Genomic DNA, 27,901 nt, shown 5'->3' with positions numbered 1-27,901 from the left:
TGGGAGACACAAATTAGTGGTAAACCTGATATGTCTGGAGCCAAGTTCTGACTCTATGTGAGATGGCTTTCACTGCAGAACCAAGGTAATCCAATTCCTGAACCTCTATTTCTGGATACATTTCTTATAATGTCTCTTTTAAAAGGGATATATTGAGGGGCGCCTGGGTGGCTCAGTCGGTTAAGCGTCTGACTTCAGCTCAGGTCATAATCTCACGGTTTGTGGTTCATGGGTTCGAGCCCCATGTTGGGCTCTGTGCTGACAGCTAGCTCAGAGCCTAGAGCCTGTTTCAGATTCTGTATCTCCCTCTCTCTCTGACCCTCCTCTGTTCATGCGGGCTTTCTTTCTCTCTCTCAGAAATAAATTAAAAAAAACATAAAACAATTTAAAAGGGATATATTGAGAAATTTAGAAGTAGTTCATTATGAAATAAACCTATCTCCAAGAGTTCTAAATTTCAGGGACTCTTCATTTAGGTGATGTTTATACTTACAGCAAAATGAAATGTAGAATGATATCTTTCTTTCTCTTTAATTTTTTAACATTCATTTTTGAGAGACAGAGCATGAGTGGGGGGGGGAGGGAGAGAGAGAGAGAGAGAGAGAGGAAGGAGAGGAAGGGAGGGAGGGAGAGAAAGGGAATCCAAAGCAGGCTGTCAGCACAGAGTCTGATGCGGGGCTCAGACTCAGACAGTGAGATCATGACCTGAACTGAAGTCGGACGCTTAACTGCCTGAGCCACCCAGGTGCCCCAATATCTTTCTTTCTAAAGCTTTCTTTTAATCACTGTTTACCCCTCTTCCCTTTATAGCGCGTGAGTACCTGCTCGTTAGCAATCTGAATAATCCATCTTTAGTAGGCATCTTTTATAAGTTTGGTCAATCTGCTTTCATTTCTTGTGGCCTCCTCAATACAGGGCTCCACATCTTTGTACTTGAGTCATTTCCAAAGTAGTCTCTGAGGATTCTTTTAGAATTTCTTAAAAAGTCACCTGTTTGTTAGAAGATATGGTTTGGATCCTTGCTGACTGAATCTCTAGGCCATCATTCTTGTTTTAACTACAATTTCATGATTTATGCGAAGGTAGAGTTTGCCGTGTACTACACACAGACCTCCTCCGGGGATTAATAAATGTCAAGTCTCTAGGGCAGCTGAGTGTTGTAAAATCCTGATTACCAGAGCTGGAATTGGTTATATTACCAAGAGAAATCATGTTACAGTTTAATGGGAAGGATAAATGATTGAATATTTTAAAAAATTGATGTTTGATTATAAAGGGTTTGGAGAATGAACACTCAACAAGAAGGGTGTCTGTGCTTTATAATTTTTAATTTGAGATTTTTCAAATCACACCTTCTGAGCCTAGTCTCCTCAGAATCCTGAACAACACTACACATTGTCAATTATAAAATAAACAACACCTTATGTATTTTAATTAACAATAATACATGTTCTATTAAAACAAGGTAAGAACAATTGCAGAGATACTTATCCAGAGGTCAGCCCACTCCGAAGTGTCTAATTAGCTGCCCTAAAAAGTTAAACTGTCTGACAAGTCGTGGTGCTAGTTTCATTGTGCCAAGCACAGCTGTGGCCTTAATAATAAAAACTTGGAAAATGTCACTTAAATTACTTGGCTTTTATAAATATTGTCTCCAACATTAAACATTATAGGCATTGATCTTTTATAGATTAGAAAAGTGAGGTAGATGGATGGCAGCAATAATTAAGTAATTTTTTAATATTTGAAAGCCATAGACTGTATCAATGTCCAATACTCTCATCTTTTATTAAATTAGCTAGATAGCAATGGGTTACTGGTTGGTACAGACATTCTCTAGTTTCTTTCTATATGAATCTTTACAGTCTTGCAAAAGGAAAATTCAGTCATAATCAAATCGAAAATGCTAAAGGGCAAATAACTTTGGTAAACATTATCACAGGTAAAGCTTCTAACTGAAATTCAATAAAAATATTTACCAGGAGGCTTATAATATTGCAAAGCTAATATTGACAGGCTATAACCTAGAAGTACAAATATAAAAATTAAATCATATCCCTGATGATGGCTTTCACTTTTCCTCTTTGACATGAGACACTCTGAAGTTATCTTAATTTTAATATTTATCACATTACAGGGGCATCTGGGTGGCTTAGTCAGTTAAGCGTCTGACTCTTCATCTTGGCTCAGGTCATGATCTCACGGTTCCTAGGATCGAGCCCTGCACTGGACTTTGTGCTGACAGCACAGAGCCTACCAGGGATTCTCTCTCTCCTTGCCTCTCTGTACCTCCCTGCTTTCTCTGCTTCTCTCTCTCTCTCCCTCAACGTAAGTAACTTAACTTTAATAAATATATAGAATCTTAAAACTGCTTACCATATTTAAATAATAACCTTTTCCTGGTGCTCTCTAGACTAGTCTACATAGGCTAAACTAGGAGTTTCTGGAGCAGAAAAATCTTTCTCTATTTAGAAAAACAAACAATAACAGCTGATTTTTATGTAGCACCTGCTATGTTCTAGACACTATTCTAGGTACCTCGCATATATTAACTCAAAATATTCATAATGCTTTGAAGAAATTTTTATTACTATTAGCATCATCCCATGTTTTACTAATGGAGGAACTGAAGGACAGATGAAGGAAGTGAATTCCAAGGAATGTGCTAAAGACACACTGTTGATAAAGTCCCAGAACCCAGCCGGGATAGCCCTGGCATCTGCGTGCTTAACCACTGCAAAATGCAGTGCCTGCTTCTCAGTTTCATTTAATTTTGGTTGAATTAAAATAAGTAACTTCATATTTCCTGATTATAGTTTACAAAGATCTTTGCTTCAGGATCTAGAAGAGTAATTTTGGAGCTGCAATGTGGAGAAACTTCTCTTTCCTTCTGTTTACTTTATATGACAAGAAGGTATTAATTTCTTCTCTTGAGATCATAAATTTCCCTCTACAAGCTTATGAAAAACTTATCATTGAATGATAGTTTCTAAAATTGGTTTGGTATATATAGTAAAGATCATTATATTTTACCCTCACTTGCTTTCAAATGCTGCATCATTCAACTGTGCTTACTTTTTATGTGCCTGAAAAAGTATTTTAAAATATATTAGGGGCACCTGGGTGGCTCAGTAGGTTTGAACAGTTGAGTGTCCTACTCTTGCTTTCGGCTCAGGTCATGATCCCAGGGTCATGGCATTAAGCTCCGTGTTGGGCTCTGCACTGATCATGGAGCCTGCTTAAGATTTACTCTTTCTCTGATGCTCAGTGTCCCTCATCCTCAGAGAAATACAAATCAAAACCACACTGAGATGCAACCTCACGCCAGTCCGAGTGGTTAAAATGAGCAAATCAGAGAAAACTCTAGATGCTGGGAGGATGTGGAGAAACAGCTACCCTCCTACATTGTTGGTCAGAATGTAAACTGGTGCAGTCCCTCTGGAAAGCAGTATGGAGGTTCCTCAAAGAATGAACAATAGAACTCCCCTATGACTCAGCAGTAGCACTGCTAGGAATTTACCCAAGGGATACAGGAGTGCTGACGCATAGGAGCACATGTACCCCAATGTTCATAGCAGCACTCTCAACAATAGCCAAATCATGGAAAGAGCCTAAGTGTCCATCACCTGACAAATGGATCAAGAAGATATGGTTTATCTATACAATGGAACAATACATGGCAATGAGAAAGAATGAAATCTGGCCATGTGTAGCAACATGGATGGACCTTGAGGGTGTTATGCTGGCAAAATAAGTCAGGCAGAGAAGGACAGATACCATATGTTTTCACATATAGGAGGATTAGAAGGAACTTAACTGAGGACCATGGGGGAGGAGAATGGGGGAAATAGTTGGGGAGAGGGAGGGAGGCAAACCATAAGAGACTCTTGAATGCTGAGAACAAACTGAGAGCTGATGGGGGTGGAGGAGGGGGGAGGGGGTGGTGGGCATGGAGGAGGGCACTTGTTGGGATGAGACTGGATGTTATATGGGAACCAACTTGACAATAAACTATTTAAGAAAAAAAATATTTACTCTCTCTCTCTCACTCCCCACCACCTCTGTCTGTCTCCCCGACTCATGCTCTCTAAAATAAACATTTAAAATTAAAATAAAATACATTAGAGAGTACATTTCTCTAAAGGAATTTTTTTCCTTAAAGGAATTTTAGGGGCGCCTGAGTGGCTCAGTTGGTTAAGTGATTGACTTTGGCACAGGTCATGATCTCACCATTCTTGAATTCCAGCCCCACGTTGGGCTCTGTGCTGCAGAGCCTGGAGCCTGCTTCAGACTCTGTCTCCCTCTCTCTCTGCCCCTCCCCCACCTATGCTCTGTCTCTCAAAAATAAGTGTTAAAATTTTTTTAAATAAAAAAATAAAGCTATTTTATTTGATAGGATAAACATGATAAATTATAAAACAAGAATGTCTGACATCATATTGTGAACTGTTTTGTAGGATTGGATAGTCATATACTATATTTCAGTAAAATCACACATAATTATATCACTGATTGGCTATATTGTCCTAAATCATGTTTCTATGTGCATAGTGGTATAAAATACCATTGTAATAGACCAGCTATGATGGATTATGTTATCTCTCCTCTCTTCTGTTAATGGAATTCAGCCATACTTGAAACTATTAATTGTTGTATGCTCCATTAAATAAAATGTGTATTTAACATACAGTGAAGTTCTTCAACCACAATAATTTAGAACTTGTTTTAAATTAAAAAATATTTTAGAAAATTCTGTAATTGCTCCGGATTTTATGTATATTAAGAAAAATCTGTTTATTATTAGGAAACTTTAGTCTGGTTTAATTTTCTCATCAGTTCAGCATTTAAAGTTTCTTACTCTTTGAGGGTCTAGCAACAGTTTTGTGTTAAATTATTTTGATGTTTTTACTTATTATTATTTAATGTGGGAATTTTAGAAATTGTGAAGTTTCCAATGAATTAATGAAATGTATTAAAAAATATGTTATTAAATATGCCCATCTTTTAAAATAGGAAATATTTTAATGAATTTTATTTAGTGCCTATCATATAACAGATATTACTTGGGTATTCTTATATTAGCTTACTTTTTCATTTATATAGTGTTTTTATAATACCACTTTTTCTCCAGATCAGATAACACTTTCAAAGCCTTACCTATATTCAGTAACTGTGACATTTATATTTCACAGTCCCCTTGATCTCTATGTGCAAGGTCAGTTCTCTGGTTCTATAACAAGTCACTCTTGCTACCAGGTTAAGAAAAATCTATCCAGGTTATCAGATACCTGAGTGTCTGCTTTTTTTCCAATCCTTATATCCTTGTCTTAGTAACTCTGAAATAGAACATTGGCCTTCTAGTAGATTCTATCTGGTTTTTGACAATCTTTTCCTTTTGCAGACAGGGTGGTATAACACCAAAGAGGGCAGCCTGGGTTTAAAACCTGTTGCATCACAAAGCCTTGAGGCAAATGGGGCTAATCGCTTAGCTTCAAGGGCTGCTATGCAGGTATGTTTGTTTTGGTTTGAATGACAGCCACATCTCCCAATATGCATGACTGCACATGAATATATTTGTTTTCTTGTAAATTTAACTAAGATCAGTTCTCTAAAACGTGGGATGATGTTTGTTAACATCTTTTTTACAGGAAAAAATGTGAGTGTGTGTGTGTGTATGTATATATATATATACATACACACATATATATATATGGCACATGATATACACCAAACATATGTTAGTTTCCTGTCTCTTTCCTGTGTCTCTTTTATTTTTTAACATTAAGTGTGTATGACTTAATTGTTTTACATTTCTGTGCACGACTATGTTCATAGGCACTGATTTACTCATTCTTCTTTTCTCTTCTTTTAAATCTTTCATTATCCTACAGATATACTCACAAAAGTGTCCAAAGTTGTTATATACACGAATGTTTATTATGGGTTTTTTTGAGGGGAGGGGAGAGGCAGAGAGAGAGGGAGACAGAATGAATTCCAAGCAGGTTCTGCACTGTCAGTGTGGAGCCCAATGCAGGGCTCAAACTCAAAAACTGAAACATGAAATTACGACCTGAGCTAAAGTTGGATGTTTAACCAACCGAGGCAACCAGGCACCCCGTGATTTTGTAAATAATAGCAAATTGAAAATAATTTAATATTTATCAATATGAAGCAAGTTTAATAAAACACTAGAAATCTATTTAACTGTTTAAAAATATATACTAATAATATGAAGACATGTCCAGGATATAGTAACTAAAATAGGGGGAACACATAAAATTTTTCGGGTAGTGGAACTACTCCGCATGATAGTATCTCGATGGATACATGCCATTATAAATTTATCAAAGCCGGGCACCTGGGTGGCTCAGTCGGTTAAGCGTCCGACTTCGGCTCAGGTCATGATCTCACGGTTTGTGGGTTCGAGCCCCGCGCCGGGCTTTGTGCTGACAGCTAGCTCAGAGCCTGGAGCCTGCTTCAGACTCTGTGTTTCCCTCTCTCTCTGACCCTCCCCCATTCATGCTCTGTTTCTCTCTGTCTCAATAATAAATAAACATCAAAAAAAATTTAAAAAATTAATTTATCAAAACCTATATATACAATATATATAATATCCAACCCATCATATATCATATCCTAGAAATCTTAGAATAAACCCTTGGAATAAACATATGCATGGGTTTGTACACGTGTCTTCAAAAGCACTTATTAGTTTGCTTTTTATCAATTGTGAAACTGAAAAATTGAGAGCAAGCTAAAGGCCCATTAATAGAGCTCAGGTTAAGTAAGTTATGGGAATGCAAGACAAGAGCTACAAAATAGGTAGGTTTGTCACACACTGCCTGGAACGGTGTTCATAATTTATCACTGAGTAAAGAAAGCAAATGGAACCCAATTTAGTAGAAACAATTAATAAATAGATACCAAAATTCTTATGGAATTGTATTACATTGAAGTCCTTCCAAACAACATCAACAACTAAAAACACCTCTTTTAGTTTATATAAACTAGGCTCCAATTAGAGATAGTTAAGATTATGACTTCCTAAGTAGATGGTAAACTTCTTGGGAAAACTTTTATTATTTTTCTTCATCTTCCTCACATGGTGAAAACACATATGAGATTTCAATAGAAACTGCTGAATGACTGATGCTTCCCATGTTCACTATTCTTCTTCCTAAGCGTATGGGTTCTAGAATCAGAATGTCTACATGTGAAAGCCCAAAACTTTCCAAAACTTCTTAGCGAAGCGGCCTTAGATAAGCTATTTAACTTCTTTGTGCTAGTTTCCTTATCTATAAAATAGGAAAGAGTTAATAACCATCTCATAGGTTGTAATATGGATTAAACGTGCTCAGAACATTAACTGCCACACTGTAAGTACTCAGTAGTTGTTAGCTATTATTACCAATTAGTTTTTAGAATGATATAATGACTGCATTTGAGAACAGAATAATGTTACTTTCCCTGACTACCAGATGATGCATGAAGTCAGTGTCTTTGCGTTCTATTTAAAACAAAAAACACAACATTGTGAAAGACAAGCAAATTGTTTCTATTAACACTGAAAAATCTGTTTTCTTTTTGAGGTTACAGATATGCTCCTTGTCTCCTATCTTTAACTTATCACACAATATCACAATATCACATAATATAATAAACCCTAATATAATCATTACCATTATTATTGGGGTCAGACCACAGATCTAGCCCTCTGGGTCCTCTAGATCCTCATTCAGTCATCAGAAATCCACCTGGTCCTTTATGCACTTGAACACTGATCCCTGACTTTGTTTCTCTTGGCACTCCATCGCTAAGCCACTTGAACTTCATTTGATTCATCTTTTCCCCCCGGTTTCCTGACCATGATTATATACTTTTGTATGGGAAAAAATACTTATATATTTACTCAGTTCAGCTTCCAATATCAATAAAATAATATAGTAACAACATAAAGTAGAAAAATAAAGTAAATTTTTCTAAAAATAACAGGGTGCAGGATAGATAAACAATGAAGGTTGACAAAGATAATGCCAGCTACCTACCAAAAACACAGAGAAACGAACGAAGCTGTTCTTGTTCTCCAATGATTAATAAGTAAGTAAGTAAATAAATAAGTAAATAATGTAAACACTTAAAAACACAAAAACAAACAAAAAGGTCATTTACCACAAAAAGAAACAAAAAGCCACCAACTGGGTGGCTCAGTTGGTTCATCGTCCAACTCTTGGTTTTGGCTTGGGTTGTGATCTCACAGTTCGTGGGTTTGAGCCCCATGTTGCCCTCTGTGCTGACAGTGTGGAGCCTGCTTGGGGTTCTCTCTCTCCATCTTTCTCTGCCCCTTCCCTGCTCTCTCACTCACTCTCTCTCTCTTAAAATAAATAAATACACCTTAATTTTTTAAATAAAAGGACATTTAACACAAGCAATGTTATTTTTTTAAGACTGTTCTATTTTTAAGTTTTGTAAACTTTTTCCTGTTTACCTTTAACAGTCTTTTCACTGAAACTGTTTTCCATTGGAAGCAAATCTACATAACTTTTTTCTTAAAAGTTTATTTTATAATTTTTTATTAATAGATATAGCAAGAGAATGAGGCTTTAGTAAAATTTTCCTTTAGGGGATTATAAAAAGATAAAAAGAAAAAGATTTTCTCCAATATTTCCATGAAAATTTTACATAGCCAATTTATTCTAAATAGAATGTCTCATCAAGAGGACCAAAAGCTTAATATTGATATTTCACATTTAAATTGTCCTTATTTATCTAAATTTCTTGTAGGTAGAAGCTTTAGTTTTACATGTAGCCTTATGATTTTTATCAGCAATCTATTGAGATCAGCAGTCTTAGTTTGTTGTTTCCATTCACAGGTGAGATCACAGAGACTCAGAGAGGTATACGGCTAGATTCTTAATAAATAAATAGTGCAAGACTGAATAAATATTCAGAGAAGAATACACAAAAGGAATCAAATTCACAAGGCTTTTTATTAAACAGGGGAGAAAAAAATATATATATATACATACATATATGTATACGTATACTTATGTATACATATGTATACATATATTATATGTAAATTTATTGTAGAATGCATCTCTTATTTTAGAGATGAAATACAAAGGTAGAAACAGACACAGAAACCTTATCTTCTTTCTCTGTTTTGCACTACCAGTTAATGATAAGCCCAAACAATAATGCAACTCTCCTTATTTCCTAACAAAACATGAAAGTCCATCTTTGAATGCAGGTTGTAGATATGCAAATATTTCAACTCATTTTTCTTAAAATTAATTCCTTCTCCAAAATGGCGAAAACTGTGAATACAGGTAGACTCTCAGAAATGTTTGGTGCTAGAGGCACCTTGTTAGCTCAGTCAGCTGAGCGTTCAACTCTTGATTTCATCTCAGGTCATGATCTCACCATTTGTGAGATGGAGCCCCATGTAAGGGCTCTGTGCTCGCTCTCTCGCTCTCTCTCTCTCTCTCTCTCTCTCAGAATAAATAAATATTCTTTAAAAAATGTTTGGTACTAAAAAGCATGAAGTTGAACAATGTTAATCACTTGAAATTTCACACAGCTCATTGCTAAATGTTTTCTTTATTTTTATACTGATGATTGTGATGAGAATAATAATGAAGCATTATTCTTCACAAACATCTGAATTGCCTCCAGTATATTTGAAAAACCTCCTATTAAGAGTCCTTTCAAAAAAACATTTTTAAGAACAAGTTCTGTTTTTCCTTCTAAGATATTATTGTTCCAAATGGGAGGAGTTCCTGCCAGGTTCCTATCATGTTCACATTACCGTAAAGGAAACAGTCAAGAACTTCATGAAATTGTTTTTTTGCCAGTCAATGAGAACCAATTGTGAAAAAGGCCATTTTCATAGATTTTTGCTTGTTTTGTTTTTCCAGATTAGTCTTATATTTTTAGTGAAGCTTTCAGTCCATTTTGTCAAAATAGCTATTGGAAATAGGAAACATTATTTTAAATGCTGTATGAACAATGACTATGCCACCAATGAAAAAGAAAGGTGATGGGGGACTTGGTGGCTCAGTTGGTTGAGCTCCTGGCTCTTGATTTTGGCTCAGGTCATGATCCCAGGGTTCTGGGATTGAGCCCTGTGTTCAGCTCCATTCCTGGGCATGGAGCCTGCTTAAGATTCTCTCTCTCTCCCTCTGTCCCTGGTTCCTCCACCGCCATGTGCGTGCTCTCTGTCTCTCAAATAAAAATTAAAGAAAAAAAAAAGATTTTTTTTCATCACTCTCTAGGGAAAAGAAAGAACTGACTTCCACTAGAGGGAGCTTTAGTTCTCAGATGTGAAGATAATGAAGCTCACATTGGAGCTGCAGTTTCTGTGATGCCTAGCCACCTTGTAGGCACCCTTTATTTTTCTATCATAGATAAACAAACAAATTACTATGCTTGGGTGTGAGTGATGAAGGAGAGGGGAGATTAGAGAGAAAGACGCAGAGGGGGTTGATATTTGACTTGTCCTAAAAGTACAATAAATTAAATATCAGTGTCTAGAAGGACATCAATTGATCTCCAAAGAACATGGGTCTGAACAGTGTGAATTGTGAGTTTATACTCCAACTCCAAAAAGTGGACTTTTTTTTTTTTTTACATTACAGTACTGTCAATATATTTTCTATTCCTTATGATTTTCTTAGTATTTTCTTTTCTCTCATTTATTTTAAATCTTTTTTTAATATTTAGTTACGTTTGAGAGAGAGAGAGAGAGAGAGAGACATAGTGCAAATGGGGGAGGGGCAGAGAACGATCTGAAGCAGGCTCCAGGCTCCGAGCTGTCAGTACAGAGCCCGATGCAGGGCTTCAACTCACAGACCACGAGACCATAACCTTAGCCCAAGTCAGATGCTTAACTGATTGAGCCACCCAGGTACCCCTCTTGTTTATTTTACTGTAAGAATACAATATATGGTATGCATAACATACAAACTACATGTTAATAAACCATTTATGTTATTGTTAAGTCTTCTGATTAACAGTAGGCTATTCGTGGTTAAGTTTCTAGGAAATCAAGTTCTACCAGGATTTTTGACTGCACAGTGGATTGATACTCCTAACCTCTGTGTTGTTCAAGGGTCAACTGTGTATTTTAAATATGATCATTTGAGATGGTGTTGCTAAAATAAGAGTAACTAACTTAATTTGTTGTTTTTAAGATTAGTAGATAAAACAAGATCATGTTGTTTTTTTACATGTATGTGCATGTAGATGAGTAATTTTTTCAGTATGAAGTTAATTTCCATGTGAATGCATATCATACAGCAAGTATTGTTTACTTGTGACAAATCCTCACTCTCAATCTTGGTTATACCCTTTCTCTACCTTCCCCATGTTCATACCAGGTAGCTCAACATGGTTGGAGAAAGACATAACTGTCTTTCACTTAATAAAATTAATGATCACAAACTTACATGAGCCTTAGGCAGTCCGGTAGGTTGAATACATTTCCTGGTGTGTTCACGCTCCCACTCTTAGACAATCTTTTGCTTCCTTTCTCCCCTCTTGAATCTTCTAGCTTTCCTTCCCCCTTCTTTACTCCTTGTACGTGATCTTTGCTGTTTTCCCTGAGAAAACTGAAAGAAATGAAATGATTTATACACATTACTAATCCACCCGTATTCTCTCTCTGCCCTCCCTTCTGTTAGTATGGTTGAGTTGCCCATTCACAGTTAAGAACCACCCTTCCTTTGGTCATACTGGCTCTTATCCTCTCAAGTACAAACTTCAGCAACATGTCCTGTTCTAATCTGTGTCATCCAGTTTTCCACTCCACTCAGTGATGATCTCACGATCATACAAATATGATTGAATACTGTTGTTTTAAAACAAACAAACATCACTTCTCGGCTTCTTGGCTAAGATCAAGTGTAAAACAAACAAACAAAAACCTTGAGCACACATATACCCCCAGATACTACTCAATCTATTAACTTTAAAGCAAAATTTATCAAAATAGTAGTCTACATTTGCTATTTATAACTCCTCTCCTCTTATTCTGTCGAACCTTCCCTAATTAAGCTTTTGCAGAGAATTCTGCAAAACAGGTATCTCAAAATCACCAGTGACTGTCATATCAATTCTCAGTGTTCAGTTTATTTAACCTACTTGTTCTCATTTTAGTGATGTACTGACTTCATCACTTTCTCCTTTTTTGTTTGTAATTTTAAGTAGGCTCCATGCCCAACTGGGGCTTGCACTCACAGCCGAGATCAAGAGTCAAATACTCTACCAAATGAGTCAGCCAGGCACACCTATAAGTTATTTTTTAAAGTAAGGATATAAATAACACAGATGAAAAAGATTAAGGCTGTTTTATTGCAGCTTGAAAAAATGTTTATTTATTTATTTTGAAAGAGAGAGAGAATGTGGGGGAGGGGCAAAGAGAAAGGGACAGAATCCCAAGCAGGCACCTTGCTGGCAGCACAGAACAAAACAGGGGGTTCAATCTCACGAACCGTGAGATCATTACCTGAGCTGAAATCAAGAGTTGGACGCTTAACCAACTGAGTCACCCAGAGACTCCTATTACAACTTCTTTCATTTAAGTATATACAGTGAACCCTTGGACATTGGGGGTTGGGGAAGCTGACTCCTTGTGCAACCGAAAATCTGCAAAGACCTTGTGACTCCCCCATAACTTACCTACTAATAGCCTACAGTTGACTGGAAGCCTTATCAATAACATAAACAGTAAATTATATTATACATTATTTATATTATACACTGTATTCTTATAATAAAGTTAGGGAAAAGAAAATCATAAGAAAGAGAAAATATATTTACAGCGTACTGTAAAAAAATCTGTGTATAAGTGGACCCATACAGTTCAAACCCATGTTGTTCAAGGACAACATGGTTTGTACATTGTTTTGTTCATATGCCAATGCTAAGACAACAGAATGTTTTCTGTGTCACTTTTGGGGGCTCACTTGTGAATATTAATTGTTCATTAACAAAGATGTTTTACTTGGCTTTCAAAAGACTGATAACAGAGTAGTGCCAAATAAAATCGTTCTTATTATTTCATTATCAAACTATTATCCAAATTCAAGCAGAAAATGCACAACCAAAATATTGTCTATGCTAATTAAGAATTGGAGTTCTTGCTGGGAGGATCCAAGTGGCTCTCCACTCTGTTCATGGCTAAAAGCCCACTCTAATCTAGTTGTTAACTGTGTTCATCACCCCAAAATATTTCTGTATAGTCTAATGCAATCAGAGTCTTTACTTCAATGTATATATATTTTTTGGTTTACTTGTTACAACATGTGATAAGTGTTTCAAATAATTTCTAGCCTTTGTCCTTTAAATTTTTTAATGTTTTATTTACTTCTTTTATTTTTTAAATTTTTTAATGTTTTATTTATTTCTGAGAGAGAGAGAGAGACAGTGTGAGCAGGGGAGGGTCAGAGACAGAAGAAGACATAGAATCCGAAGCAGGTTCCAGGCTCTGAGCTAGCTGTCAGCACAAAGCCTGACGCGGGGCTTGAACCCATAAACTGTGAGATCATGACCTGAGCCAAAGTCCGACGCATAACCGAGTAAGCCACCCAGGTGCCCCTAGCCTTTGTTCTTTAAAGTGGTCAGTGCTTTTTGTTAGCAAAACTGAAAAGTAGAAACCACATTTCGAAATAGATTCCTTGTAAGGCTAACATTCATTAAGCTATCCATTTCATTGGAGATGTGTAACCTGTAATTTGATATACCATCACTAATCTGAACTACGGATTTGAAGTTTCAAAACAAAGGCTTCCTTCTAGCGTCACTGCCTAAGCAATAGGTAGTAAATTATTGATTTATAATATTGTTTTCAGATATTTTATAAAATAAAATTTAAAAATTACATTAATGGGGTGCTTGGTGGCTCAGTTGGTTAGGCATCCAACTCTTGATTTCAGCTCAGCTCATGAATTCATAGTTCATGAGACTGAGTCCCATATTGGGCTCTGTGCTGACAGGTGTAAAGAGCCTGGTGGGGATTCTCTCTCACCTCATTCTCTCTGCCCCTTCCCCTGCTTGTGCTCTCTTTCTGTCTCTCAAAATAAATAAATATTTAAAAATTACATTCATAACACAAAGATTGTGCCAACAGGCTCTACACATTAATTAGACCTTTAGTGCTCAAAGGAAAAAAGCACCCAATTTCTCATCATAGCATTGAAGATCTTTCAAAACAAGCCCTCAATATATCTTTTCAGCCTCCTAACCCATCACTTATTTTAGTACATGTACTGCCGAAGTGAGCACAATCCACCAGTTATTCTAAACTAGCTGACCATAATGGATTTATACTATTTTTCAAATACATTACTTTCATGTTTCCCAGACTTAGTGTGTGTTGTGTTTTGTAGTTTCCTTATGCTTCTTCTCTCTGTCTTTCAAGTCCATGTTCATATTTCACTTCCTCTGTGGAATATTTATTGATTTTGCTTCCTACTTTCTTCTCAGAATTATTTTACTGTGTATTCTCATAAAATTGTCTTGAAGTTTCTCTTATACTAATCACAATCTGCTTTAAATTGGGCAAACGAGAATAAGATGTTAGCAAATCTTTCTTCCCCACAAGATGGTATGCTCTACTACAGTCTAGCAAAGTGGTTTTCAACTAGAGTGATTTAGTCTCCCTGGGAACTTTTGGCAATCCCTGGGAACACTTTTTTTTACCATGACCTGTGGGTAGAGTGAGCCTGGCATCCAGGGTATAGAGGCCAATGATGCTACTGAACATTGTACAATGCACAGACAAGCTACCACAACCAAAAATTATCTGGCCCAAAATGTGAAAAGTCTCAAGGTTAGTAAATCCTGCTCTGGCATATGTCCATATGTCATTTCTCCCTATATGAAATAAGTTTATTAGATGTGGGACATATGAATAGTATTACTAAATGCCAACATTTTTATTTTTTTCATGTTATAAAATTTAAATTACTATCATTTTCATTTTAATAGGACTTATCAAGACTTAGGACTCTAGGGGCACCTGGGTGGCTCAGTTAAGTACCCGACTGGCTCAGGTCATGATCTCATGACTCATGAGTTTGAGCCCTGTGTTGGGTTCTGTGTTGCGTCTGTGCTGACGGCTCAGAGGCTGGACGCTGCTTTGAATTCTGTGTCTCCCTCTCTCTTTCTCTGCCCCTCCCCAACTCATGCTCTGTCTCTCTCTCTCTCTCTGTCTCTCAAAAATAAATAAATGTTAAAAAAGTAAATAAAAAGACTTAGGCTTCTAAGTTGCCAACTTCTCTCTTGCTCACCAACTTTCTCACCATCTTAAAAGTAGAAAAGAAAGGATGGAAATTAAGAAAAGATCACACAGGGGCACCTGGGTGGCTCAGTTGATTAAGTGTCCGACTTCAGTTCAGGTCATGATCTCACAGCTTGTGAGTTCAAGCCCTACATCGGGCTCTGTGCTGAAAGCTCAGAGCCTGAAGCCTGCTTCGGATCTATGTGTCTCTGTCTCTCTCTCTCTCTTTGCTCCTCTCCTGTTCATGCTCTGTCTCTCTCTGTCTCAAAAATAAATAAACATTAAAAATTTTAAAAAAAAGAAAAAAGATCACACAGTTTATATTACACTGACATAGTTAAAAAAGGGAATGTAATGTTGTTTTCTACAATCTGTTGGGCTTTAGGCCTCATCTTGTTACCATAACAGGAGACAACCTCCAGCCTCGCCTGCTCCTTTCAGATCAATAATTTCATCTATTTTATTTCCTTGAAGACTTACCAGAGTGCCAGATTAAAAACTTTTTGAATAGAACATAAAAAGATTTAGAAATAAAAATACAAACTGCTTTAAATGTGTATTAATTTATTTTGAGAGAAAGAGAAAGCACACATGCACACATGGGGGGAAGGGCAGAGAGAGAAGGAGAGAGAGAATCCATGCTGAGTGTGGAGCCTGACGTGGGGATGAATCTCATGACTGTGAGATCATGGCCTGAGTTGAAATTAAGAGTCAGATACTTAATTAAGTAAGCTCCATATATAAACTGTTTTATTTTTTAATTTAAAACTTTTTAAATGTTTACTTATTTTTGAGAGACAGAGAATGAGCATGAACAAGGCAGGGGCAGAGAAAGAGACACAGAATCTGAAGCGGGCTCCAGGCTCTGAGTTGTCAGCACAGAGCCCTATTCGGACCTGGAACCCACGAACCCCTGAGATCATGACCTGAGCCGAAGTCGGATGCTCAACCGACTGAGCCACCCAGGTGCCCCTAAACTGTTTTAATAAGACTACTTTAGAGTAATAAACCCTGGAACAAGATTATAGCAAGAATACTGTGGGAGAAACATCTTGGATTTCTGACTTGGGGAGTGAGAAGAAAGAGGGCAGGAGAAGACTCTAATTGTTACTCTCATTTATGCTCTTCCTCTCCCAAGCCCCTTGCCAACACCTATCACACTACTTTGTTTTTTGTTGTTTTTGTTCTATGTTCCAAGATTCCTGACCACAGAACTTGTTTCCTCTAATTTTACTCTATTTCTCCTTTGGGCCTTGGTGCATGCTCATTATTTTTGTCGGAATACCCTTTTAACCTTTGTTTATTTGCCAATTCCAACTTCTCCTTTTGGATTATGCTCAGGTTATCTCTAAGAAGTCTTTCCTGACTGTCCACACCTCCTGAAGGAGACATAGGTGTCCTTCTTACGCACTTTCTTAGCCCTTCATGTTGTTTCCTAACAAATTACTGACCACACTGAATTATAATTGCTTACTTGTGGATCTCCTACATGAGGAGAGGGACTATGTCTTCCCTCCAATGTATAGTAATTACTTTCTGAACAAATGGATAAAAGAAACAATAAAGAATAAGTGAATAAAGCCAGAGAGCTGTTGCACTCTTTGGAGGTACTGGATATTAAACTTGGGGGATGACAAGGGGTGTCTGGGTGGCTCAGTTGGTTAAACATCCAACTTTGGCTCAGGTCATGATCTTGCGTTTCATGAGTTCAAGTCCCACGTCAGGCTCTGTACTGACGGCTCAGAGCCTGGAGACTGTTTTCTGATTCTGTGTCTCCCTCTCTCTTGCCCCTCCCCTGTCCTCACTCTGTCTCTCTCCCTCTCAGAAATAAACATTAAAAAAATTAAATTTGGGGGCGCCTGAGTGGCTTAGTCGGTTAAGCGTCCGGCTTTCGCTTGGGTCATGATCTCGTGGTTCGTGGGTTCGAGCCCCGCGTCGGGCTCTGTGCTGACTGCCGGCTCAGAGCCTGGAGCCTGTTTCTGTCTGTGACTCCCTCTCTCTCTGACCCTCCCCTGCTCACTCTCTCTCTCTCTCTCTCTCTCCTAGAAATAAATAAAACATTAAAAATTAAAAAAAAAAATTAAATTTGGGGGATGGCCAAGAAGTTATCCCAACCTTCTAAGACTATGTGACAATTGAACATGCAAAGGCTGTAAACAATGTCATTGTGTGGATTTTATTTTACATGAGATAATACTTTCTCATTTATTCTCCTACTAAATCACTATTTAGATAAAGTATAAGAATTACAGTTGCTTGCATCCCAATATCTCTGTGAAAGGAGTGAACAAAAAATGACTATTCTATCTATGACACTAATTATTTGGTGAATTTATGTAAAATGTAACTTATAAGAAAATTACATAAGATTTGAGATTATGAGCAGATTCTCCATAACCACATTCTCACAAAGGCGTTTGTATTAATTATAAAATCTAACTATTTGAAGCGAACTCAGGTATCATCTAGACCTTTCCTTTTATCCTACAAAGCAATATAGCAAACACTTGCATGGAAAAACAAGACTTATATTGAATGGTTGGAAACATTTTTAGGAAGAAGAAGTGGATGAATAGTTCTAAAGAGAAGAGCTGCTTTCAAGAGGGTATGCAGCAACAATGGGTAGCTCAGTATTAGGCACAATGAAGGTATTTGGCTTCTTATCCTGATAGTAAACAACACTTGAGACTCAAACCAAGGAAACATGATAGTACAGTAGAAGATGGATTGACCTGATGGTCTGAACAGAATAGCTTGGTTCCTCAGAAAAGTTTTCTGCTCCTGAGTATGGATAAGAAAGAGGGTTCAAGTGAGGGGCTGACCCTTTCTACTGACCTATTTTTAAGCACCAAGTGTAGGAATTGTTTGCCCCACTCACAGTGGTGAAGAGCTAATATTAAAATATGGAGAAGACAAAAGTGAGCATGGTGTAAATGTCATAAAACCACATGTTGTTTTCTGTAAGTAATCATGCCTTCTGGAAGCCCAGCCCACAGCATCTCCCTACAGAGCCTGGGAAACTTCATGGAGAGCCTGGCCCTAGTAGGAGTAGTTTTTTCTAAAGTCTCTGTGAGTGATGTGAGCTGTTCAAGGAAGCTCATCCTTGGAGGAGAATCACTACAGTCATACATGAATGAAAAGAAGATACCAGCTGAAGAAACCAATTCTATTTTGAGGTGGAGGAAAGAAAGGCAACTGGGAAGAATGAAACACAGAATAAATTAGGTTTTTATTTCTTATTTTTAGTTTTCACATTGCACTAGGTTTTAAGTGGAAAATAGAATCATACTCAAATGGTGATAATTGTAACTTTATTTCATGATTCTATTGTCCTACATAGTCAAACCAAAAACAACATTTCTAACAAAGTATTGCTTTAGCTTGGTTTATTTTGAAATAGGCAAAGAAAGCAAGGGTCAGGATATTGGCTATTGGCCAAATAGTGTGTTGGTAGTATTGGTCTGATTCAAAGAGTATCAATGGTTGATGCAAGTAATATGAGTAGAGCAGAAGGTATTATCACTTAAGACTTGGCCACGTAAGAGGAAAAAAAAATCTAGGAAATAGATTCTATATGAAGTTTTCTTTCCATTATGGAAAAAGCATATATTTCTTATAAAACAAATGTGCTCTTTACTGGCATAAACGGCAATATAAACACTTAGCCACATTAGGTAAGGTAAAGTCTATAATACTACCTTAAAATTGATGGTATTTTTCCAGACTTTTTCCAAACTGCAATAGGAAATATTACAGGGTTTTTCTAAAAAAAAAAGTTCCAAAGTTACGCTTATCAAAACAAGAACAAAATTTTCAATAGCAATATGAAGGTTACAGCTTTCTATGTAACTGAAAAAGGAATGAGACTTCAAGTTTCTTTACAAGAAACACTTGTACTAGCTAAAAATCAACAACTTTTCTTGGACCCATCAGAGAATTGAGGTTTCAGGACAAACTATTTTCCTATATCTAGATTCACAGGTGAATTTGTGGAGTCACTGTAAATATATGTTTGTCTGGAGAAACAAACAAGCAGGTAGGAACATTTAAATGGTAATCTTGACATATTTCTGGTGGCTGAGTGTGGACTAGCATGATAGTTAGAAACTCTGGGGACCACACTTTTATAGAGTCCTTCACATTTTCATGGGCTTTCCTTTCAGAAACTCTATAATGTTTTTTTGGTAAGGATCTGACAAAGATACCTTCCTAGCTCTGTCAGGGGGTAAGGAAAGAGTAATCATGGTGAAGTATATCCAATGTGTTATATATAATAAAGGCCTCTTCTCCAGGGGAAAAATCAGAGCCCTATCTCACCTGGAGGAAAGAATCTCCACCCACCTCAGCCTCCTCTAGGCTTCCTTCATCATCTAAGGAGAGATATATCTAATATTTATACTACTACAAAAATACCTGTGAAGGTCACAGCCAAAAGACACAGGCCCACTAAAAGACTGAGATTTAATCACAAAGTTATAGAAAGCTTCCCCTGTCCCACATTGTAACACGACATCAATTGGGCATCGATATAAGAATGGATTACAGTTAAAAGAGCAGAAAGATACAGACTTTGTTTCAAGAGGAGTACATAGGAAGCACAAATTCAAGAATGGAGACAAAAATAAGAACACTATAAGCATTTAAAGTTCCTGGCTCCAAACATGAAACATTAAACACAGCTCAGCTCCTATCTAGGTTAATATACACTTGTATACTAATGGTCTATTTATTTCAGTTCTCATTATCCAATCTAAGACTTTATAAAAAACAACAACAAAATTATAAGGCATACCAAAGAAAGGCAATGCAAGGAATGCAAAGAATATATACAGTCTGAAGAGACAAAACAAGCATCAAAGTTAGACTGAGATATGATATAGATGTTGGAATTACCAGACAGGGAACTTAAAATAACTATGATTAATATGTTAATGGTTGTAATGTAAAAGCAGGCAATCTGAAAAAATGTCATGGTTATGAAAGCAGAAAGATGTAAATTATAAGAGATCACAAAAGAAAATTCTACATTTCAAAAAAGAAATAACAGAAAAGAATACCCTTGGTAGATTCATCAGCAGACTGGACACACCTAAGGAAAGAAGCAGTAAACTTGAAGATGGGTCCATACATACTTCTCACACTGACATGCAAAGTGAGCAAAGGAAGAAAAAATCCTGAACATGATATTCAATAAATATGTGATTACCTTAAAAGGTAGAATATATGTCCATAGGAAGGAGAGACAATGAGACAGAAGAAATATTTAAAGCAATAAGAGCAAAGAAAAAAGAAATAAGAGCAAAAGTGAACATCTAGCAAATAAAATACCAAAAAAAATCTGAATGTTTACATATAATATTCAAAGTGTAGTAAACCATAGACAAAGAGAAAATCTTAAAAGAAGCCAGAGAAATAAAGCATAGAAACCTGCATAAGAATACAGTGGGCTTTTAGTCAGAAACCATGCAAACAAGAAGAGAGTGGAGTGAACTATTCAAAGTATTGAAAGAATGTTCCCCACCAAAAGAATTACATATCCAGTAAAATAATTCAAAAATAAGAAAAAAAGATGAATATAAACAAAAAACTGCAGGATGTGACAATAGATCATTCTTGCAAGAAATATTCAAGAAAAAAATTTCAGGGAGAAAGAAATTATATAGGTCAGTAATCTGGATTCCACAGGGAAAGGAAGAGTGTCCAAAAAATAAATGAAATAAAGTAAAATCCTTTATTTTTCTCATTCTTAATTGATCTAATAGATAAGTCTGCTTGCAATAATAAAAAGAGCAATGTTTGGGGTGATTAAAGGGTATGGATAAGGGAAATTAATGGCAGCAGCGTCAAAAAGAAGAGGAAGGAGGCATTGGAAATATTCTGTTATAAGGTATCCACACTATACGTGAAATATGCTAGCATTATCTGAAGCAGACTTAGACTAGTTGAAAATGTATATTTGAAACTCTAGTGAAACACTAAGAGATTCCTTTAAAGTATAATTGATACGATAAAAAGTGAGATAAGTGTAATCATATAAAAATACTCAATTAAATCCAGAGAAGACAGAAAAAGAGGGGATGGAAGAAGGGAAAAAAAAGAAATACAGTTAATAGAAAACAAAAGTGTGGTATATATTAATCTGACTCTAATTAAAAAATCACTTAAATTGAATGATATACATTTACCATAAAATGACAGAAATTGTCAGTCTATAACAAAACAAGACTCACCTATAAGATGTATACAAGAAACTACTTTGAATATAAAGACTTTGAGATATACTTCAAGAGAGCTTTGGAAGATGGTGGAATAGGAGGATCCCATCCTGAGTTTTCAACTAGATTATATTCTAAACTTACATTGGAATTTCAGTTTTTAGGTAAATTTAAAGTTGAACTAAAATTCTGTATATCGACTCACATCCAATGCAATAAAGAGATCTCAGTAAGAGATCTGAAGACTGGTGGAGCAAATTCCACAAGTAAATATGGAGAATAAATTCCATCTGAAAGGTTAGGAAGGTCAGAAAGGTAGAGGAGGCTGCCCATAGGTGGGAGGGAGCTGTGCATGTGGAGAGGGCAGAGAAACAGTCCCCAGTACCAGGGAGCTCACACAGGGAAAACTAATCCTCATAACGTTTGGCTTTAAAAATCAGAGGGGCTAAATTCCATGAGGTTTTTAAAACCAATTGGACTTGGGGCACCTGGGTGGTTCAGTCAGTTAAGCATCTGACTCTTCATTTTGGCTCAGGTCATTATCTCATGTTTAGAGAGCTCTGCCACTGACAGAGGGGAACTTGCTTTGGATTCTCTGTCTCCCTCTCTCTCTGCCCTGCCCCTGCTCATGCACGCATGTACGCACTCTCTCAAAATAATTTAAAAAAAATTTAAAAATAGAACCAAAGGGACTTAGAGCCTAGAGTTTAAAGGTCAGCTGTCTGAGCACAGGAAGGCAGGAAGGCAAATGATATCAGGGTTACCCCCCTTAAAGAGACAGTGGGCTACACAGAAAGGCAACATAAAAACAGAAGTTTACACCATTTTTACCGGGGGCAAAGAGGAGACAGGTCTGTTCATACTGATTTCAGAGCATGTTGCGGGAATTCTCTGAAAATAAGGAGCTGGTAGGTACCATTTTCCTTCCCTATCCCTTAGCATAAAAAAAGAGCCACCTGTAGGAGATAGTGCTACCCAGACACTTACTAGATAACTCGCTAGCAGTGTGCCATGTCCAGGAGTTCTCCTGAGGACTTGCCCACTCCAAACCTATAAGTCATGGCTTTGGGCTCAGAGCAAATTTTGTTTTAGCCTTGCACACAGTATGCCCAGCCTCTGGGTGCATAGCTGCCACCATATGCCACATATAGCTGCAGCTCCACATCTGGCTGTGTGCCCTCAGCCACAGTCTCATCCTGCACCCAGCCTTGCCCGTCCTCAGATCCCTGTATACTTCAGCGCACAAACCTTGGCCCCTGTAGCACTTTAGGGGATCTGGTATAGGTCTAAAGGCTCAGTACAAATTTTGCTAATAACACTGCCCAACACCCAAGTCCCCCAACAAACACACCCCATCAAAGATGGCATACTGAGATGCCACTATACCACAGCCAGCCAGCACAACCTACAAAAGGCAGAGAGTCAGTGCAGATGACTGCACTGAAAGGAAAAGTGACTTAGACAAAATGGCAAGGTGCAAGCAATGTACTTAGGATACTCTCCGGAAGTGCCAGTTTATGGTCAATGGGGAACACTGCACCACAGGGCACTCTAGGACCTGTTATTCAAAAAGTCACTACTTTATGTGTTATTATACACAACAGAAGGCATTGCTGACTTTCTTAAAACAGAAACAGACAGACATACAGACAAAATGAGGAGACAGAGAAATTTATCCCAAATGAAAGACAAACAGGACAAGGCCACAGACAGAATCTAAGCGCAACAGATATAAGTAACATGTCTAGTAGAGAATTTAAAGCAATAATCTTAAGATCTTGAGAAAAGAGTGAAAGACATGAGTGAGACCCTTAACACAGAGATGAAGAACCACATAGCAAAGATAAAGGAGTCAATAAATGAAAAGAGAAACATAATTGATAGAATGAACAGAATGGAAGAAGCAGAGGAATGAATTAGTGAACTAAAAGATAAAGAAAAGTAATCAAGCTGAACAAAAGAGAGAAAAATAATTATGCAAAATGAGAATAGACTTTGGGAACTCAGTGAATCTTGGATATTGTGAATAATGCTTCAGTGAACGTGAGAGTGGAGATCTCTCTTTGAGATCCTGATTTCAACTTTTTGAATTCATATCTAGAAGTAAGACTGCTGGATTATATGGTAGCTCTGTTTTTAATTTTTTGAGGAGCCTCTATACTGTTTCCTAACATTTGTTATCCCTTGTCTTTTTGATGAAAGCCATTGTAACAAATGTGACGTGACATCTCATTGTAGCTCTGATTTGTACTTCTCTTATGATCAGTGATGTTGAGTACCTTTTCTGTGACACCTTTCTGTGTCTCTTGGCCATCTATAGGTTTTCTTTAAAAAAAATGTCTGTTAAGATCTTCTGCCCATTTAAAGATGGAATGCTTGGTTGTTGCTGTATATATGCATTCTTTACATATTTTTATATTAAATCTGTTACTCATGAAAGTAAAATAGATAAGTTGAACTTTATTATGATTAAGAACTTCTGTTCTGTAAAAGACACTATCAAGAGAATGAAAAAACAAACCATAGTCTGGAAGCAAAACACATATCTGACTAAGGACTTATATTTAAAATATAAAAAGAACTCTTAAAACAGCAATAAGAAAACTAATGAAAATGATTTAAAAAGTCTGAATAGGTACCTCAATATAGAAAATCTATAGGTGGAAAATAAGCATAAGAAGAGATGCTCAAAATCATTTGTCATGACTGAAAAGCAAATTTAAGCAATAAGGTACCATTGTACAAATGTTAGAATGACTAAAATCCGAAACTCTACCAATACCAATTACTGGCAAGAACATGAAGCAACAATAATGCTCATTCATTGCTTGTGGCAATACAAAGTAGTACAGCCACTTTGGAAGACAGTCTAGAGCTTTCTTACAAAGCTAAATGTAGTCTTATGAACTAGCAATTGCACTCCTAGGTATATACTCAAGTTATTTAAAAACTCATTTCTAGGATGCCTGGGTGGCTCAGTCAGTTAAGTGTCTGACTCTTGATTTAGGCTCAGGTGATGATCTCACTGGTTTATGGGATTGAGCCAGTGTTGGGCTCTGTTGCTGACAACAGAGAGCCTGCTTGGGATTCTCTCTCTCCCTCTTGCTCTGCCCCTCCCTTGCTTATGCACGCAGGTTCTCGCTCTCTCACTCTCTCTCTCTGTCTCTCTCAAAATAAATAAATAAATTAACATTAAAAAATAAAAACTATTCCCACACAAAAACCTGCACATAAATGGTTAAATCAGTTGTATTCAAAACTAGAAGCAATTAAGATGTCCTTCAGTAGGTGACTAGATTACCAAACTGCCATACAGTCACGTAATGTTGTATAGTTTAGTGATAAAAAAGTGAGCTATCACCCCACAAATGAATCTTAAATGTATGTTGTTTAGTTAAAGCTAGTTTGAACAAGATCTTTAATATATGATTCCAATTATATGACATTCTACATAGGCAAAACAAAGACAATAAACAGATTGGCATTTGTCAGGAGGTGGACTGGTGGGGAGGTAGGGTAGTTTGAATAAGTCAAACAAAGGATTATTTCCGATAATGAAACTATTCTGTATGATTCTGTGATGTTGAGTAAATAACCTACACATTTGTCAAACTCTTTAGGACTTTGTAGCACAAAATTTGAACCTCATTGTATACAAATAAAAAAAGCCATTTAGGAAGTTGAATGATACAAGGATAAAATGCAGAATTGACAAAACAATTTAACCACTCAAAACACTCATGAAATAACCTTGGTGAAAGGGTGGAAAATAGGTTGCTCACCTAATAACTCTGGAAATGAGTGGATTTTAAAAGGACTCAATGCAAGAGAAACTGTACAATAGCACTGTACTCTAATGATGAATCTGTTTTCTCCTGCAGAACATGTCAACAACTATGAGCTGCTTGTATTACTTTCTAGAGACTGCCATAACAAGTACCACACACTGGGTAGCTTCACCTCTAGAAATTTACTGTCTCGCAGTTCTGGAGACCAGGAATCTGTGATCACAGTATACTTAGGGCTATGTTCCCTCTGAAGGAAATAGGGAAGGTTTTGCTCTAGATTGTCTCCTAGATCCTGATAGTTCCTTAGCTTGTAGCTGGAAGATATTTATTCCACTCTTAACGTGGCCTTTGCTGAAGGAGATCGTTGAGAAGATGTGATCAGAGTTGACCTACAAGCTGTATCTCAGCAATCAAAGGCTCCACACTCCCTCCCCTGTCCTTTGAATGGATGCCCTGTGCAATATTCCCAAAGTGGGAGCTGGTTTTGAGGACATAGCCCTGGGGAAATAATGTGTTGTTGAAACCATCTGGATGGTATGTGTGACGGAACCCAGTTACGGCTTCCATATAGATTTCTAAGATACTAGTGGGCAGGTGTAGAGATCTATTAATCTTGTTGGTTGCTCAAGATAAGCCTGGTAAGGAAATTCCCTTGTTTATTAAACCTGCCACCTATCAATTTGGAGTGGCTCCTTTCTATAGTCTCTCTCTACTCTCTGTGTATAGCAGTCAGTTTCAGATTTCACCTGAGAAGCTTCTGAGGTTTTAAAGCAACAGGGTTCTTTTTGTGTTTATCTATGCGCAAATATCCCCTTTTTTTAAGAATCCTAACCATATTGAGTTACGAGCCCACCTGGGTGGGGGTGGGCTATTTGAAAATAGGTTTGATTTGAAAAACTAAAATCATGATAAAAACCCTGAGGAAGATTTTACAAAACTCCTAATCAATATTTATCAGAACTTGTCAACATTATCAAAATAATCAATAAGAAAAGTCTGAGACACTATCAGAGCTATGAGGAGCCTACAGAGAGATGACAAATATACTATGTTACCATGGATGGGATCTCAGAACATTAAAAGGACATTGCATAAAAATCTAGAAAATCTGAACAGAATATAGAATTTTAATTAATAATAATATATCAAAATTAGTTAATTATGTATAACCAAAGCACCATACTAATATAAGTTGCTAATGATAGGGGAAACTGGTTGTGCATTATGTGGAAACTCCTGTATTATCTTAACAATTTTTCTGTAAATCTAAAATTACTCTAAAATAAAAAAATAATTATTGTTTTTTTTTTAAGATGGAATGAATTGTTTGTCTTAGGCCTGTAACCTACTCTTTCATCCTGAATTCTTTTTCTCTAAGGCAATTAAAGATAATTGCCTTATATATTTTTACAACCTAGTTACTATTTAGGGAATATAAAGTCACGATTTCAACCTTTGTAACTTTATTAAATTTGAAAGTTAATGTTATTTTTTCTCCTTAGATGCAGTTTCTATTGTGTAGTGAAATAATTTTCCTATTATTCCAAGAAATAAATTTTCTCTTTGCTTTTTTACCAAGTAGATGTTGACTTAGACAAGCCACTAACACTGAAGAAGTAATTCTCCGATTTTTTACCTACCTTTTCATTTTTCTTTATTTAAATACTATACATATACACCTTCAAATTACATATAATTAAAGTTGATTAGTGTCATATATGCTTGCCTTCACAAATCATCATAATTGAAATAAATTCAGCCAATGCAAAGAATCTTGGAATTTTATAATTTTAAATAATACGGATACTTCCAATACTCTAGCTGTAAGTGGAGGAGCCCACAGACCCCAAACAAGAAACTACAGTACAGCTAGGGTATCTGGCTTGTTCAGCCTGAAGACTGTGGAGCTCTTGATCGTGGGGTTGTGAGTTTGAGCCCCAAGTTGGGTGTAGAGATTACTTAAAAAAATAAAATCTTAAAAAAAAAGTACAGTACTAAATGACCTCAAGTTCAATAATTCTACTAAATAAATAATAATTGTATTTAGACTCATGAATCCCAATATAATCAAATATCATTCTAATACACCTAGATTGCAGAGGGTCCTTTTGATTTGTGACTCAGATATTTACTCATCCAGCTATTCATGCATTCAACAGATACATGAGTCTCCTCATGCTGAGGAGTCTCGTAAGTGTTAGGGATATTAAGATAAAAAGACACAGTTCTTGCCCTCAGGTCAAAGTTTATACACTGAATAATAACAATAATAATGATAATGATAATAATAAAGCATGGATACATGGTCATTCAATTCCTGCATAATTATTTAGAAATTTGTAAAGCAATTTTGGAAGCAGTATTTACAGTGTGTAGAAGAAAAAAACCTCACCTCTTGCATGATTAATACATTTATTTTTTTGCTGTATGGCAGCAGGGATCTCATGTAAGTGATACTTTTAGAAGTCAGGCTGAAAGAAAAAAACAATTCTTTTAAATATAAGAAAAATTCTCAAGCCAAGAGTGAAGAACAGACAGCATGCATGCATCAAACCTATTTTCTTTTAGTGTTCACCAGCTTCAAGGGACACAGTCTTGTCTTTCAATAACTCAGAAGG

General features: G+C 36.6%; 1 long non-coding RNA gene across 1 annotated transcript; it reads left to right on the top strand.

Annotated features, from left to right (window-relative positions):
* On the top strand, positions 1-27,901 carry LOC120220636. The gene is made up of 3 exons (XR_005525637.1): positions 1-85; positions 5,402-5,509; positions 27,852-27,901. It is a non-coding gene; the product is annotated as an uncharacterized LOC120220636 (long non-coding RNA).

This window comes from Hyaena hyaena, unplaced genomic scaffold, assembly GCF_003009895.1.
Source record: "Hyaena hyaena isolate Hyena2069 unplaced genomic scaffold, ASM300989v1 scaffold_719, whole genome shotgun sequence".
Taxonomy (NCBI): domain Eukaryota; kingdom Metazoa; phylum Chordata; class Mammalia; order Carnivora; family Hyaenidae; genus Hyaena; species Hyaena hyaena.
Note: the sequence above shows the minus strand (reverse complement) of the source record. Positions and strands in the feature narration are given on the sequence as shown.